Source organism: Bos grunniens, chromosome 19 (genome assembly GCF_055505025.1).
Source record: "Bos grunniens cultivar Pamir isolate PY7600 chromosome 19, Bosgru_T2T1.0, whole genome shotgun sequence".
NCBI lineage: Eukaryota > Metazoa > Chordata > Mammalia > Artiodactyla > Bovidae > Bos > Bos grunniens.
The window spans coordinates 28186179-28192208 of NC_141183.1; positions in this window are offsets into that span (position 1 = coordinate 28186179).

Sequence of the window (6030 nt, forward strand, 5' to 3'; positions counted from 1 at the left end):
ACCCCGGAGCCTGTTTCCGCGTCCCCGCCTCCAGGCGCTGCTGAAAGGAAGGGACCCAGGCTTCCGCAGACACTCAGAAGGTGTTTGTTGACTATTCATTACGGACGGACCAGCCCTCTCTCCTGCTCCCACGTGGAGCCTGGGGGATTTCAAGAGCCACTCACCAATCTGGCACGGGGACCAGGTCACTAGAATGAACAGTCTAGCAGAGGTCACGGGGTCAGTCCCTCGCTTCACGTGGGCATGAGTGTGTCACCTGCCAGGCGCCTCACGTGAGGGAAGCAGATTCCACCACCTCCTAGAAAGGCTTGAAGCCTTTTCGTTTGTAAGATGAGGTGGCCACAGGGCCCACCCTCACAGTGATGAGGAGGCCCGATGAGATAAGGTGAGGCCTCCTTATTATCATTATTTCTTCCTGCACCCGGGGCGTGGGCAGAAAGACAGGAGCTATGGACTCAGCAGGTTATGAGTTCAAATGCCAACCGTGCCACTCAGAGGTGGGTGCTGAGCATCTCCATGCCTGCTGACATACCTGTGCTACAGAGACAGGGCAACCTCTCTGAAATGGGTTCATGAATGTGGGCTCACAAGTGCCTGGCTTAGGGCCTGGCACTCACTAGATGCCCAGCAAGTGTTTTTGAACTTCCTATGGGAAACTGACCCGGGCTCACCACTCCTGGGTGTCTGGAGTGGCCCAGAGTACTTGGTCCCAAATGGGTCTTGTGACCTCAGGACCTGCTGCTTACCCACCTGCAAAATGGGCAACAGCACAGACACCTCCCCACCAGGACTGCAAGCCTGGTCCGGTGGGTTTTCTGGGTTCAGGCCCCTGCCAACTGCTGGGACTTGTGCTCCCTCCGCACTGTTAGCGGGTTCTCAGTGCTGCCCCTTGTGCACACGAATACCCGTCCTACCCTGTGGCCTGCGCCTCTGCTGTTCCCTCAGCCTGGTACATCTTTTCCCCTCCAACCTTCCACCATGATTCCTGGAGCTGGTGGTCCCTTTCATCCCATAGGCCTCCTCTTTTTTTTTTAAGATTTTTTGATGTGGACCAAGTCTTTATTGTATTTGTTACAATATTGCTTCTGTTTTACCTGTTGGTTTTTTGGCTGGGAGGCATATGGGATCTTAGCACCCCAACCAGGGGTTGAACACTTGACCCCCTGCAGTGGAAGGTGAAGTCTTAACCACTGAGCCACTGGGGAAGTCCCCTGCAGGTATCCTCTTAAATGAACTACCTTCAGAGGCCTTCTGGCCATGCACCCAAATCAGTTGTATTCCTCTGCACAGCACTCACGCCACCAACGCCTTTCCTATTTCCTCTGCTTTTAATATGATTCTCACTCTGGACCGTCAGACCATCCTGGACAGGAATCTTGCCAACTTGCTCTCTGCAGCACTCCTGTTACCCAGCCTAGGGTTGTGGACATGTTATGCTATGTTGCACAACCCTGTTCCACATAGTAGGTGCCTAAAAAATATGTGAGGAATGAACAAAGGAAGCATGGAAAGCATGCTGCAGACACTGGAAGCAACTCCTGTCCCAACCCAGCCTGCTCCTATGGCACCTATGACTCAGACGAGGCCTGCCATTGCAGGAGGTGACGCTTAGTCAGGGAGCCTGACAGACAGCCGGAGAATCACAAAACTCCATGTGGGTTGCTATAAATAGACACGTGAACAAGGTGCCAGCCTCCACCTGGGTGAGGTCAGGAAGGCTCCTCAGAGGAGGTGACTTTGAGACGGGCCTTTAAAAACCAGGAGGAGCTCATCAGGCAGAGAAGCCAGAAACAGAGGGTTGGAGCTGCTCAGGGGACCACCTGTGAGAGCCCAGCTTGGACACAGAACTCCCTGGTTGCTGCCATGTCTGTTGGCCTCCCTCTGCCTCTAAACAGCACAGTAAAGTTGGGTTTCCCCGACCACTCAGAAGCCAGGAGGGACTTTGGACAGGGTGCCTGTAGCAGAAAATAAGTCCCCAACACCCTTCCATGTGGACTCAGGGAAAGGGGTGTAGCCAGATCAGGATGTGGGCCCCGAGATGGGTTCAGGGTGGGGGGTGGGGCTGGAGAGAGGATGGCTGAACCCAAGGTGGCGGCCCGCCGGGAGGTGACTCTTGAGCGAACCTCACAAGCGAAATGGCCAAATTAAATTACAGTCGCCAGGGGATGTGTTCCCGGTAAAGGAGGGAGGGGACTGGCGGGCGTCTGGGGGCGGGGCTGTGATTTTAGAGACGGAGGAAGAGCCTCACTGCAGCCTCAGGAGGGGAGGGAGAGGAGGGAAGAGCACCCCAGGGAAGGGAACAGCGTGTGCAAAGGCCTAGAGGCAGGCCCCCTGCACATGCTCACTCACGCCCTCGGCCCCCTTCCACTCGCAAGTGCACACGCCCCAGATACACATGCAGACAGCGTGAGCACAGCGGGATGCACAAGCGTCTACCTGTCCGCGGAACGACCACTCAGGCTCAGGCACGTTCACAGGCACCATCCACACGCACATCTAGGCACACTCGCAGACACACTCACACACACACACACACACACACACACACACGCACACACAGCCCTGATGCCGCAGGGCATCCTCAGTTTGCGCCCACAGTGCCCTCTGGTGGCAAGTCCTGGCATGGTGGCTGGACCTCAGCTGGTCACTCTGTGGAGCCCTGGACACTGCCAGGACCTCCTCTGCCCCCCTCCCCTTGCTTCCTGTCCCCAGTTCCTCCGCAGCAGCCAGAGAGCCTTACAAAACAGGGCTGGCCAAGCCCAGACACTCAGCAGAGAACCTCCCCAGGGATCTCCCAGCCCCAGCTCTCCTCCCTGAACCTTCCTTTCCAAAGGCTGTTCCCTCAACTGGGAATGCCCTTCCCTGCCTTTTCCACCTGACTCATTCCTACCCCTCAAGGCCCAGTTCTGAAACAGGGAGGGGAGGCTCTTCCTGACACAGCCTCCGAGGGACCCCAGCTCTGCCAGTGGCTGCAACCCCACCTGCATCTCCAGCAAATCGAGCTGCTCCAAGGTGGGGGCTGAATTCTTTCTGGCTAGAGATGGTGCTTTAGGGCTGGAAGTAGTTACCCTTGAGCCTGGAAGGAGATGGGAGCCTCTTACTCAGGGTCAGGCCTGGATGCTGCAGTCTACACAGGAGGAAAGGTCGTGGGTGGGGGTGCAGGAGCTCACCTGCTCTATCTAAGCTGTCATCACTCTTGAGTATCAATGGTGAATTCATACCAGTTAGGTGGCTCTATGAGAAAAACAGCAAGTCTTACTATGGGCTAATCCCTCGAAGCGCACCATTTTGTGGACTCACCATAATCAAGCTGCATGGAGGCATGACTGCTCTGGTCACTGCAGTGTCCCCATCACACCACAGGTGCGCCATAAACGCATGTGGAAAGGAGGAAGGCCCACAGTACTGCAGCAAGGTGCACGCTGCCACCATCATCTCTGTATATCAGACTAGAAACAGAGGCTCAGAGAGGGGCGGAGGCGGCTAGTAGTGGCAGAGCTGCTGTTGCAACGGCCAGAGGGAGATAGAGTTTCCCCTGCCCAAGCCCCCATTAAAGCAGTTTGCGACACCCTTCTGGGCAAATCACATCACCCCAAACTCCTGCCACGGCTTTCTGGGAAGATGCCAAGCACTTTGCTTCTGACTGAGCCCTGTGGTCTGTCCTGCCCAGGACCCTGCAGGGCTTCACAGATACCCAAGGCATCCCCTCAGGAACCTTCCAGGTGCCAGGGGCCTCTGAGCATCCCGGGAGCCCTGGCCTGGAGCCTGTCTGTCCCCAGGTCCTTATGTGTAGCACTTCATGCCCAGGAGGCAGGGACAAAGTTTCACTGACAGGCATTGCACTCGAAGATTTCACGTGACCTGGCAAGGCCAGTGTGGACAGACCTTCATCCCACAGAAGAGGAAACTTAGGCTGAAGGCTTCAAGCATCTGGCCCAGGTCCCACCACCAGGAAGGATGAAGTCAGGCATTTAGCCTTGACCAGGAACAACCTGCTATGTACCAGGCATTTTACTAGCAGGCTCAACATAGAGCCCATAACCTGAGAGCTGTTCTTATCCCATGGTTTGGGGGAGAAGTACAGCAAACAGAGTCAAGCCACACGCCCAAGATCTCAGGACCAGGGGGAAGAGAGAAAGAACTGTGTCCAGACTGGGCTGATGCCACTACCAGACGTATCCCAGTATCTGTCTGCAAAGGGCCGTTTTCTGATCTGAGGGGAGTCCTGGCTCCACCAGGAAGTAGCTGAGTGACCTTACGCCAATCACCGGTCTCAGTCAGGCCTTGGAAGTGATCACATCCTTCTTGTGTCCCCTGTCAGCCATCCCCAGGCCTGACCTCACCCTCCACCTCCATGAGGGTCTCACCTTCTCACTGGCAGTATCTTCCAAGCCCAGCAAACTCTGACCATTACCAGCTTCTTCCTTAAGTTATGCTGAAGTTGCTTCTTGGAGATCCCAGGCTCAACTCCATCCATCTGTCCAACACATATTTCCTGAGCATCTATCTGTGCCTGATACCATGTTAGGTGCTGAAGGAACAGTAAACAACAAGACAGAAAGGGCCCCTGCCTTCATGGAGCAAGCCTTCTAGAGGAGACTGAAAAAAAAAAACAAATACAACAGTGAAAGTAAATCTATAAAATAATTTCAAATAGTGATAAGAACTAAAAACGAAGTAAGCAGGGCAACATGACAGGGTGGCTTCATTAGATGGGTGGCCAAGGAGGCCTTCTTGGAGGAGGTGTCTTCTGAGCTCAAACTTGGGTGACCAAAAAAAGTTATGTGAAACTGGATGTAGGGGCCAACTTAAGTTATTCTATGGCACACAGCGGAGGCTCAGAGACAAGATGAGGGGGACTCCTACCTAGTTAACCATGAACTGAACCAGGATATTTTTCTCCCTTCCCTCCTAAATCCCCACTAAAATAATAGTAAACTAAGAAAACTTTAAGGTACAAACTATAAAGCCTCTTGATGAGAGTGAAAGAAGAGAGTGCAAAAGCTAGCTTGAAACTCAACATTTGAAAAAAAAAAAAAACAAGGATCATGGCATCCGGTCCCATAACTTCATGGCAAATAGAAAGGGAAAAAGTGGAAGTAATCACATATTATTTTCTTTGGCTCCAAAATCACTGTGGATGGTGACTGTAGCCATGAAATTAAAAGATGCTTGCTCCTTAGAAGGAAAGCTATGACAAACCTAGACAGCATATTAAAAAGCAGAGACATCACTTTGCTGACAAAGGTCCGTATAGTCAAACCTACGGTTTTTTCCAGTAGTCATCTGCGGATGTGAGAGTTGGACCATTATAAAGAAGGCTGAGCACCAAAGAAGTGATGCTTTTGAACTATGGTGTTGGAGAAGACTCTTGAGAGTCCCTTGGACTGCACAGAGATCAAACCAGTCTATCATAAAGGAAATCAGTCCTGAATATTCATTGGAAGGACCAATGCTGAAGCTGAAGTTCCAATACTTGGACCACCTGATGCGAAGAGCTGACTCATTAGAAAAGACCCTGATGCTGAGAAAGATTGAATGCAGGAAGAGAAGGGGACAGCAGAGGATGAGATGGTTGGAAAGCATCACCGACTCAACGGACATGAGTTTAAGCAAACTCTGGGAGATAGTGGAGGGCAGAGGAGCCTGGCATGCTACAGTCCATAGAGTCACAAAAAGTCAAACAGGACTTAGCAACTTAACAACTATAAAACACAAACTCACAAGAGCAAAGAGAATAGGAAAGTCAATGACAGGGACAGAATCTACAAAATTTTTGAAGCTATCAAATGAATAGAAAAATGGTAACCAACTTAGTAGAGTGGAGGAAGGTGAAATTAATGTCTGCAGGGGAGGAAGCCAATCTGAGGCCAGACACCAATACAATACGAACACCAATACCAATACACCAATACAGATGTCCCCTTGGACACGGCAGCCTGGGAGACACCAGGTCCCACTGAGGGTGGGTATACAGGTAAGGATGAAAACAAAATAAGCTAAGAGTTTGTAAAAGAGCAGTTATGCCCT